The 12,382-nt window shown below is 37.7% G+C and overlaps 1 protein-coding gene across 1 annotated transcript in view; it reads left to right on the top strand.

Moving 5' to 3' along the window:
• Positions 1-10,528: 10,528 nt before the first annotated feature.
• The window catches only part of LOC137240830 (cadherin-related tumor suppressor-like), a 165,514-nt gene continuing 163,660 nt past the window's right edge, over positions 10,529-12,382 (top strand). The window contains 1 exon segment of the mRNA XM_067767656.1: positions 10,529-11,306. The gene's annotated coding sequence lies outside the window, so the exon portion shown is untranslated.

Here is a 12,382-nt window from a genome sequence, read left to right as displayed (position 1 = left end):
TGCTATAGCTCCATATGTCGGTATGGATCTGGCGATGGCCTCACAAAGCCACATAACCTATTTTGGGTTTCAGACTTCATTCCCTGCTGACGATTCTTTTGCAAGAATGGAAGGCTATGTAAGCTTTTTTGTATCTATCTTTGATATGAATTCAATTTCCCTCTTAACTTGCTGTCTATCTCAACGCGCAGTTACTTGACTTTCGTAGACATGGCATAATGAGGGCAGTACTATTTAGGGAGGGCAGTTGAGTTTGTGGTATTTTGTTCTTGTTGGTAAACACTATCACCTCTGCTTTACAAAGGTTTACGTTAAGTCCCCTTTTTTCTGCTCTGATGTAAGAACAGGGATAGTTATATGCAGCAATATTTCAATCAAACATTACCATTGGATGAAGGAAGATATATTTCTACTGGGTATATACAACTTACACAAAAACCAAATTTTTGCTCTTATATTCTTGATTGAAAAAAGAAGAGGAAGTTAAATTTTAATAATAATTAAAAGACCTTACCGATGCTGTTTATTTGCTCTTTTCAAAGTTTTATATGCGCCATTGATTTGGTGGTTGTTTTTGTAATCTTTAAAATTATGCTCTCAGTTAGCATATTTTGCCGGCAGCTATTTCAAAATCAATAAATATTACTTGTATATGCTCTCGAAGCAAAAAATAAATTGTTGTGATCGTGACTGAGAGCAAGCATTTAATTGAACAATTTATGTATGGAGAGATTGAGTGGTGATCAAACGAGAATGTCGGGATGGAAAAGATGGTGTGGCATGGAATAATATGGCTGTAAAAACAAAAACAATTTCTTTTTTTTATTGGTCTTGAATATTCGAAAATTTGAATTTGAAAATTATGAACATGAAATTAAATTGTTACAACAATTAAAAGTAAATTGTGAAGTCAGATTTTCGTAGTACCAAAATCAAAGGAAAAAAATTATCGTTGTTGTTCTTGTGATACTTTTGACCCGAATCCTTTTTGTAAATAATTATGTATTTTGGAAGGTGTCAACCTCTCTCCCTTCCGAGGTGATCGAGATAGAAAACTATAACTTGCATATAATAACAGATACACAGATACGGGCGGCCACCGTGGTGTGATGGTAGCGTGCTACGCCTATCACACCGTATGCCCTGGGTTCAACTCCCGGGCAAAGCAACATCAACATTTTAGAAATAAGGTTTTTCAATTAGAAGAAAATTTTTCTAAGCGGGGTCGCCCCTCGGCAGTGTTTGGCAAGCGCTCCGGGTGTATTTCTGCCATGAAAAGCTCTCAGTTAAAACTCATCTGTCTTGTAGATGCCGTTCGGAGTCGGCATAAAACATGTAGGTCCCGTCCGGCCAATTTGTAGGGAAAATCAAGAGGAGCACGACGCAAATTGGAAGAGAAGCTCGACCTTAGATCTCTTCGGAGGTTATCGCGCCTTACATTTATTTTTTTTTTATTTTAAGGCCTATCATCTAACAGAAAAGCTGATTTGTAGTGGATTGCTACGATCAATTAGCATTACCGTCAGGAAGTGCCTCGCCACGTCATTTATCCTCTCCAGTAAAATCGGAGTCAATGCATTATCTTTCTTTAACTTCTCTAAAAAAATCGCGGTATTTACGTTAGCTTTCCATGATAATATGCATTTCATCCGATTTGCTCGGTATTGTTGGAATATTAAAAATAAAAATAAAAGTAAGGCGCGATAACCTCCGAAGAGATCTAAGGCCGAGCTTTTCTTCCAATTTGCGTCGTGCTGCTCTTGAGTTTCCCTACAAATTGGCCGGACGGGACCTACATGATTTTATGCCGACTCCGAACGGCATCTGCAAGGCAGATGAGTTTTCACTGAGAGCTTTTCATGGCAGAAATACACCTGGAGCGCTTGCCAAACACTGCCGAGGGGCGACCCCGCTTAGACAAATTTTCTTCTAATTGAAAAACCTTATTTCTAAAATTTTTGATGTTGCTTTGCCCGGGGTTTGATACCAGGGCATCCGGTGTGGTAGGCGGAGCACGCTACCATCACACCACGGTGGCCGGCCGTATCTGTGTATCTGTTATTATATGCAAGTTATAGTTTTCTATCTCGATCACCTCGGAAGGGAGAGAGGTTGACACCTTCCAAAATACATAATTATTTACAAAAAGGATTCGGGTCAAAAGTATCACAAGAACAACAACGATAATTTTTTTCTTTTGATTTTGGTACAACGAAAATCTGACTTCACAATTTACTTTTAATTGTTGTAACAATTTAATTTCATGTTCATAATTTTCAAATTCAAATTTTCGAATATTGTTGGAATATTACATTCGAAATAACTCCCTTCTCGCTGTTGTAATCACTGTGTCCTACACTGTTAGACCTACGTCTCTTGTCGATGAGGCTTAGCTGCTTCACCGCTCGGTTGTTAAAGAAACAAATTCAGCGCTCAATCTCAGTCGCCTAAGTCGACTACGGCTTCTAAGTGCCGGGAAATTCTTTATGCTTCCCGGTATTGGGAGAGGGTTTTACTAAGCGGTTAGCCTGATTCACAGGGTAGGGGAGGAAGTGGCTGGCAGTTTAGGCCAATGGTATTCTAACGCCCTTCTGTAGGAAAAATGTAAAAAAGGAGCACGACGCAAATTGGAAGAGAAGCTCGGCCTAAAATCTCTTCGGATGTTATCGCGCCTTATATTTCTTCTGTTTGGTGGAGCGGCATCTGTTACCATCGACTATGTAGTTACCCTAATGAGGGGATCACTAGCTAACTTTGCTTTACTTATTCTGCAGGAGTCGCTTTTATAACAGAGTTGTGGGGGCGTGGCTTAAGAGCGTCTATTTAATTCTTGCTGGATATTTTCGATATAAGATAGACGTTTAAGGATTAGAAGTTGGTAGTTTTGTATGCACTCATAGCCGATAAGTTTAAAGAGAAATTCAACCACAGATGTAGCCTCTAGACGAAGCATGTTTAAAAATAGAGACGGTCACAGACGAAATGGGCCACGGACCTCGAACCACTTAAAAAACTGATTTTCAATGGCGACCAAAAGGGGTTCAGTAGGGTCACCCTTTCAAGTAGTTGCCCGCAAAGTTTATAGGTTCTTCACCCACCTGTTCATTTTACAGGAAGGAGCAGGTTGGACGACCAAGAAGGTTCAACGTGATCATATCAAACTGTTCCGGAGATATACGGGCCAGTATCCTGGTCTCGACAATAAATATATTTGGGAAATACTACGAAAACGAGGGATGCCCAATAAAATAATCAACATTATAAAGGCAATGTATGCCGAATTTAAGTGCCGGGTCAGTCACGATGGGTGCCTCTCAGAACCCGTCGAAATTAAAAGCGGGGTGCGACAGGGATGCATACTCTCGTCGCTCTTGTTTATCTTGGCATTAGACGAGATTATGAGGAACGCAGAAAATGGTGGACACGGTGTACAGTGGACGCCTTTCACTCAGCTAGGGGATTTAGAATATGCAGACGATGTCTGTCTGCTAAGCCACAGAAGTACTGACCTTCAACACAATTTAGAAGCTGTCAACACACATGCAAAGAAGGCCGGACTAAGCATCAATACAGCGAAAACCAAAGTCATAAGATGCGGCTATAGTATTTCATCAAGGCCATTGATGCTTACGGTTGACGAAAATGAAATCGAAGGTGTAGAGCCCGTTGTTTATCTTGGTAGTATTGTCTCAAACAAGAGCGGTGCAGATGAGGACGTTCAGTCTCGCATAAACAAAGCAAGAATGGTTTTTGGGAAACTGGTAAACGTGTGGAGGTCCAGCCAAATATCTTTAAAAACGAAGCTTCGACTGTTTAATTCGAATGTTAAACCAGTACTGTTTTATGCTTGCGAGACGTGGAAAAGCTCAACTTCAATTCAGAAACGTCTACAAGTTTTTATTAATAAATGTCTGCACCGAATCCTGAAAATTCGATGACCGGAAAGAATTTCAAATGACGACTTATGGTCTAGAACAAATCAACCTAAGGCTGCCACAGAAATAACCAAGCGTAAATGGTCGTGGATTGGTCACACTCTCAGAAGACCTCCAGTAAATATAGCCAGACAAGCATTGCGATGGAATCCACAAGGAAGCCGACGACCTGGTGCACCTGCGAAAACTTGGCGCAGAACTGTGGATAAAGAACTCGAAGACGCCGGATATACGTGGAATGACATCACAAGAACTGCACCTAACAGAATAAGATTTAAGTCGGTGGTCGAGGCCCTATGCTCCAATAGGAGTTGAGGATGGTGATGATGATGATGATGATCCTGGTAAACTCACCAAAACCTACGGGGGAAAAAAGAAGAAAAAGTACTCGGATACACCCCTCCTTCTTAGGTCTGTTGAAACTCTAGGTTCCTAATTTGGATATTCCTGCACTTAAATGTCGCAATTTATAGCGTTCAGAATTCTCATTCACCTTCTCGGACAACAGAAGAAATAACGAGTCAAGAGAAAAAGATTTTTGTAAATATATGCAAGCTAGCCTCGTCGGCTGTGCTAAAGTTGGCTTAGGTTCAGGAAGTATCTAAGAACATGACTGTGATATGATGCAAGTATCATTTTATCTAGCAGGCAAGGCTCTAGTAACTCAAAGTTTCACATGCTGAGAGGAGGATGGATGCCCTAGAAGTTAAACGTGGTAACATAAATTCGAATCCAAGAAGTCGGGGCTCGACTAGAGGAATCTTTCAAAACCTTAGACTTCTAAAGAGGATCTCGGTACATGGAAGCACTCTCAAGAAAATTGATCCCTTATATTCCCAACCAGCAAACTCCCGCTAAGGGATTGTCGTGCCTTTTGTCCAGAAAATGCTTTCTCTGTCTCGAAGTTTTTAAATTGTTAAAACAATTTTTTTGAACTCACAATGAGTTCGACATTTTTTTCAACGCCATCAGCACATTATGCATATCGACTCTTTAAACAATAACAACAAAATATTTTAAAGTATGTCTTGATTTTTACCATATCAATATTACACCATTGAGTTGATACAAAATAATACCATAAAATGTATAATGTTCCAATGCGCTCTGACACTTCTAAATATATCGACTCAATAAGAATATTGACAAATGAGAGAGAGAGAGAGAGCGATGGAATGAAAGAATATGTAAAACGCGATATTTTGGAAAAACAAGTGAAAATTTCTGGTTTTACCTGTATGTGGCTAAGTTTATTGATTAACAGGTACAAAGGTACTCGTGCACACTCTCAAGTGCATGCTAAGGGTAGCCAAAGAACAAGTACTGTTTTTTGCAGATAAATTCTTCTTCTACTCTTCTCATCAAATATTTTTTGGTCTTGGTTGCGCTCTACAACACTTGCTTTGTTGTTATTTTTTCATCTTTTCTCAATATGTTGTTTTGATAACTCTTTTGGCCATTATTTAGATACGCGCTCGGCACTAATGAGCATGGAGATGTGGCGCAAAACAAGTTGCCACATTTGGTGAGAGTTCGTTGCTTCAAATGGTATGTTCTTATTCCGAGTTCCTAGGTTTTGTTGTTGCGTATGTTTGTATGTACAATAGAACTGCATGACCGTTGTAAATTGTAAATGATCTTGCTGGACAGCTTTTCCAACAGTTTCAGTGTGGACAATTTTGTTGGCATTAACTGCGGAACGTTTTATATACCCGGTTGTGTTAGTGAAGAGTCTTCCCGAACATCAGGGATATGAGGGTAATGAACATGCAGATTAACTAGCAAAGCAGGGTGCTACAGCAGCATTCTATGGTCCATAGCCCTTTCGTGGAGTCACAAAAGCACACACCCAGGGAAACCATAAGTAACTGGGAAACAAAGCAATTCAGACGTCACTGGATTGCCTGCCCAGGGAAAGACAGGTCAATTTTTATACTCCTGGCAACGAGTGTATCAGCCAAACTCATTATTCTAGACAGGGAGGACCAACGAACTCTCACTGGGACTATACCGGAAAATGTGGCCTATGATAACACCTAAGTAAGTTAAATCTCTCCGATACTCACATTTGTCGTTTCTGAGGGCTGGAGGATGAAACGCCGGTTCACATTCTCTGAGAATGCGTTGCTCTGATAAGGTAGAGACTCCCCCATCTAGGTGGTGTAAATCTTAATCCCTGTGTGATATGGAGTAAATAGCCTGAAGAGGTACTTAGCCTCCCCATACAAAATAAGGCTGAAAGGTCATACACAATAAATCTACACAAAGGTCGCAGTGCCTCCAGGCTTAATAGTGAAGAGTTTATATTAATATTGTAACGAATTTACTGCAATTCCTCTCATTTGCAACCTTTTGCTAATGTTCGAATCACTAAACGGTTGAATAAATAACTCCACTTTTCAATAATGCAAAATGGCTTTTATTAAAGTTCTTCACACAATAACACTACTATTGCTCGCCATATAGCGTTTTAAATCAAACTGATTGTCGTGCCTCTACTGTTGCTGTCTTTTATACTCTGTGATTTCTCGTTCGCATCTTCGAGGCGCTTCCATTTCTAGAATTTACCAGTTGGTTATCAGCTATAAAATTACTACGTTTATAGCTTCTCATATGCGCGAGTATATGTGAGCACAATTATAATTGCATACTTTTGGGAGCATCTCAGATAAGATATCTGCATGTGTTTGTGCGTCTCTTCTCCGCTGCGTGTACGTACATATGTGTAGACATGATGATTGGTTTATTGATGTGCATATAAGCAGTGACTTATTAGCATAGGCTTAGAGATGATAGTATCGCTTAGTGTTGCTAATATTCGTGACAATATCATTGATGCGCGCATGATTAATGCGACCATACAAATCTCCTTAAAAGTAATATGTATTCCTTAGAATGGCGCCTCCTGTCTTGAAAACTGCTGAAACCATTTAGTCGCATGCTGCGTTCATAGCTCTCTTACCTGTTGTAGCTACTCCTACCTCGTACGCGTTTCGACGCTTTCACTCTTTCTCCAGGGAGACTGATAATTTTATTCAAAAACGACAATTATAAACAAAAATTAATTGTAGTTATGTTGAAGCCGGTATAGCTAGGTTGACTTGCGCAACTGCAACGCCAAAATCTCCTAGGCGGCTAAGCGCCACATGTTGGTGATATTAAATTTCTTCATATTTCTCCTTTTACTCATAGCTACTATCATAATGGCGTATAGTCATAGTTCATGGTTTTTAAAAAAGTCGAGCTTTTTGAAAATTTAAACACTATTTTATTTGGTCTGTGAATATGCGCCAATAAAGCTAAATTTATAAAAAATTACAACAAATATATTTTCTGGACGTTTTTATCAATAAATATGAAATAAGCACAGTTGCTGAAAGATGATCAAAACTTCGAAGGCTAAAAAAATCGACAGATTCTAAAAAGAAAATCGATTCTTCATTAAGATCGAAAAGGTTGATTAAATCGATTAAAAATCGTATCGAAATCCAGCTCTATCTGAATGCTTGAGCGCCTTACAAATATTTGAATCGTTATTTAAAATCCTTTGTTCATTAATCTAATTTTTGGTCAACTTTGGAGCTGGGGAAGTTATTCCCTCTTTACTTTTAGAGAGTCAGTATAAACCACCGGATAGTCTTTTATTCCCGAAATATGCGAAAGAGGATATTGATTTAAAACTGCCCATACTTTTTATCACTTTGACAAATTTCTATAAACTAAATTTCATAATGTATTGAGTGTATAAAATCAATACTTAAACAAACACTCCTTGATAAGACCGATGCACTGAAAGACTTTCTCCGTTTCACCGCCTAGAGTCCATATACGCTGATGCCCCGCGGGTCGGATGGGCCCCATGTAATTCAGAAGAGATGCCTACCCTAAAGACATTATTAAAAGGCAGTGATATCTTAGATACCGGGCAGATAGTGAAGTCTTCATTGCATCCAAGGACATTATGGATATGGACGTCAGCGGGAATATTGCAAAGGTTTACGTCAATGTTTCATAAGAACTTTTGTATCCATTCGTGAAAATTGAAACAGCAAATGTAAGTGAATTTAAAATTAACGTAAGCCTTTATCGTAGGAAAAAGTATCCTATAGTTTATATTGAATACTACCTTAGAATAGACGCAGTGCGTACTTGTTTCATATGTGGGTGTTCATAATTGTTCAGTGAAAAAAAAAAAAAAAAATTTACCGGCGGCGTTAATTTGATTTAAATCGCTTGACTGCTTTCACTAAAGTTATAGTGCGCTCTGGCCTCAGAGCACCTTTTTTTAAAGACTTTGCTGGCTAAAAAACGCTATTATATCTTTTTTAAGCGTACGGTTCCACTAAAGCCCCAATAAGAGTTTTAGGTATTTTCAGAATGAAATAATTCTTGAAAACTATGAAGCTGGGGACCATCTAGGAATGTAGAGTATAAGCTCTGTACTTTATGGACTTACACTGAGTCCTCATGTTTTCACCCATCTACTAAGCTGCCTTAGCACCCATTGTATGATAAAGCTGATAACGTGGGATCCATATATCACATACTATGCCATCTGCATACGCTACTACTCTAACCCTATTCTTCTATGAGGTATCCAGCTGCTACCTATGACTGTGGGATGTAATGCCCACATTTGGAACGGGAAGTTTTTCAATATCAAGAATAAAGAGAAAATATTCTAGGTCTTCCAATCAACCATAAATAATTGTAGGCAGTATTTATGTGCACGATTTCAGCCAGGTTGAACTACTTTCTCTTTAACTTAACCTATGCCTTAACTGTGTGGAGCATTCCATGAACTGCAGTGTCGGTTGAGCAACCCTTGAGTTTAGTCCTCTGAATATACAACATTACGCCAACGTAGCCGTCTAGCAGTCCTCCAAATTTGTCTTAAAATTTTTAAAACTAGAGGCAGTAATTCACTAATATTTATAATTTTAGATTTTCTTTTTCTTATACATATTTCTTATTTCTAGCTCTCGTTACCACGTATGTCTCGCTATCACCTTTCATCTAATATTTCTATCAGGGATGCACCTTAACGTTAAGCTAATCGTTTATCAAAAAATTTCCACCGTTTCCGTTGAAACACTTCGAAATATTATCGATAAAGAAATTATCAAGATAAAATGTATCTCGTTTTTAACCGAAACGAAAAGCTTTCGTTAACGTTAAAAACGTTAACAAAAACGTGATACTTTATGTTTGAATTGTGCTGGCAATGCTATAGCCATGGTGAAGCCGTAAGATGGTAACAACGAGCATGTGCGCTCCATGTAATTTGTTTGTGTAATTCGTTGCTGGTAATGTCAAAAATACTCTGAGAAATGTTCGTACTGTCAAAATTCATGAGAAAAGTTGCAATCAGCTTGGCTAATGCTTTCACCTTTAATGACTCCGCCATCAATCAGCTTTGCCAGCATAGCTTGAAATTAATAATCAACATAACCGATTTGATTTCGTTTTTATATGGCAGAAAACGAAACGAAATCATTTCGTTAATTTGACGTTCTTAACGTTAATAAACGAAACGAAGTGACTTTGTTTCATTTATAAACGTTAATTATCGTAACGAAATGATATCGGTTCGTTGGTTAAGCATGCCTGATTTCTATATCATATTTTTCTCCTTTACCTGTTAAGGCATGTATATAGTGTGCGAATGATTTTACATAGCATAGTCTGGGTTTAGCAAACCTATATATTTTGTCCTGTGTGTATTTCACCCCCATATCCTTTTCATTCTTCATTCATAAAAAAATAGATAAAAAATTGTGTTTATATCCCTCTTTATCTGTCCGTTTCTTCTATGCTTCTATGCCTGTCTCTTTCTCCATTTAACCAAAATTTCTCTTGCATCTCGTCTTTTGTAGAATCTCTACCACATCCGTTACGCAATATCTCCCAATTTCTTCCCACATCGCGCCCGCAGAACTGGAACTCATTCACTAATTGATTTACACTCTGCTTCCTTCTCTTTTTCTATCTCCGTCCCTATCTATCACTTTTTCACTCTATCTTTGTACCAAATTTGAAACATAACAAAACCAGAATTTCTCCATAACTCATTTAATTTTACAACTGGGTATGTTATGCTTACCTACAGCGATCCTCAACCTTTTCACTAGTTTTTCTTTGTTTTATGTCAGCCAAAAGCATTTTTGTTATTGCATTCAAAAATGTCTGCATTTCGTTATTTGTTGCTTTTACCTGCAGAGCATGCAATTGGCGCTTATTGTTGTTATTGTTGTTTACCTAGCGCACATGCAGTTATTGGGCTTGTTGCAAGTGGCAATAGCAATGAGTATACCGGAATATTGTTGTTGAGCAAATTTGCAGTTGATAGTGAGAAAGAGAGAGAGTTAATAATAGGTAGAGAGACCGCGAGATGAAGTCAGCTTAGCTGCTGAAACAACTTCACTCATTGAGACTCTTTCACCGCCTCTCTCATTCTACAAGTGCTAAGCATCTAAGTATGCGCCACCATACATGGCCAAATCATAACAGCTCCATTTTGGTAGGTGGCTCTGGATACGCACTCCATTCGAATAGCTCAGTGATTGTCTCTCCAGTTTTGTTAAGACCGCGATTTTGTGAACTAACGTTGCGCGGACAAATTGCGACTTTTTTCGGATTTTGTGTGTGAACACTGAGACGCGAATGTGGATTAATCGAAGTAGTGAATAGAAAATTTTTTGAATAAAATTATACTGTGTTGTTTTGGGAGCATACGCTTTGAAAAGTTGAAAATAGAATTTAGTTTACAATTATTGAAAATATAAAAAAATATATTTGCAAAACAAAATATTTGAGAAAATTGTGCGCGCTCAAAATAACTTAGCTAAACGTTGTTCAAAGTGATTGCGGTGCAAAAAAGTGTTGAATACTTATTTTGCTTTATTTCATTTTTTCGAATTCCTGAAAAGTTTGCGCAATTGTGTATAAAAACAAAACAAAATGTGTAAACACCGTAGGCTTCTAGTGGCATGCCCCTAGCGGTACAGATGCACAGTATGTGTTGGCAGTAGCGTGAAGAAGTTAAAGAATGTATGAGAATATGTAAATATATCTAGCAGCGTTAAAAAATTAGGGAAGAAGCAGTGAAAAGTTAGAATTTCTTTTACTTGCAAGAAAAGAAAAAAAAGTTGGCAAAAACTGTGTTCCTTTTGTGTGTGGCAAGTGGCTGTGCAACTTTGTTGCAATTAATGCATAAATATAAATTTTGTATACACATACATACAGTTATATAAAAAATAAATTTTTGTAAAAAAATTCGACAGTAACAACAATAACACACATCAATACAAAAAAAAAACCTATGCCTTATAAGGATTTTATGTTTGCTGCAATATAAAAACAAAACAAAAGGTAAATTTTTTATAAATTTAATTTGCTTAAAATTGGTTAAAGTACCCTGGCCACAAATATTTTTTTATGTGCGCCTGATTGCAGCGTTCTAAAGATTCTTGCACTTCAAACAAGTTGTTGCTATATTTTTCAGAAATATTCCAACTTGCCCTTAACATATCAAAAAATATCTATCAATATATATCTACCATTATTAACTAATTCCACTTCTTTTCTATCGCCACATCTATACCTATATTTGTGCTTTTAACTGAGTTGTGCACGTTTTACCGCCGCCTTTTAGTTGACAGCTGCTGCGTGCTTCGCATACGCATGCGCAAATGGTAGCGTCGGAAAAACTTCAATTTCTTATTGCAGTTAATGCCAGTTTTGTTCAAATGTGCTGTTTGTTTTGGTTTGTTTTCGTGTATGTGTGTATATTTATACTTCCAATTGTACATTTATATGCATTCCGGTTTTTTTTTGTTTGTTTGCCACAGTTTGTTTGTATCTACTTTTTGCCATTTGAAAGTTTTTCCCATTTTGTGGGGTTAGCGTGGCTGTAGTGACATTTAATGGCTATTGCATTTTCTTGTCTCTCCACTTTGTGTTTGGCAATAATTTGTGTTAGTGCACGTATGCTGAGAGAAAAATGTTTGCAAAATCTGCTAGAAGTAGCTATTTTAGCCTGTGGTTGCGAGAAGTTTAATAGTGCGTTGAAAGTGTGATTTTTTGTGCTGGGAGATTTCAAATATTTTAATGGAAATATGAAAATATCCTGGAAAGTTACATAGGACCTTACTGTTTAATCTTAGCGAGTGCTTTTAGTAATCTGAATGACTTAGTTATAATTCTCATTGAAAGAGAAATTTCTTTGAACATACCCACCTATATTTCAGCACGCCTGATTTTCTATTTATGAGCACTTAGAAGATGAAGGAAAGAGGACTTTGTTGAACAGGTACAAAATCTGGAATTATAATTTTTGCGTCCTAAGAGATGTTATTGGTCGTTATAAAATAAGTACAATTTCACACTAAAAGTTGAAAACTCCGTCTTTTCTCTTTTCACCGCTTTTTCAAATTTTTCCCGAAGAC

Source organism: Eurosta solidaginis, chromosome 2 (genome assembly GCF_040869045.1).
Source record: "Eurosta solidaginis isolate ZX-2024a chromosome 2, ASM4086904v1, whole genome shotgun sequence".
Lineage (NCBI taxonomy): Eukaryota > Metazoa > Arthropoda > Insecta > Diptera > Tephritidae > Eurosta > Eurosta solidaginis.
This window is presented reverse-complemented; position numbering and strand designations above follow the sequence as displayed.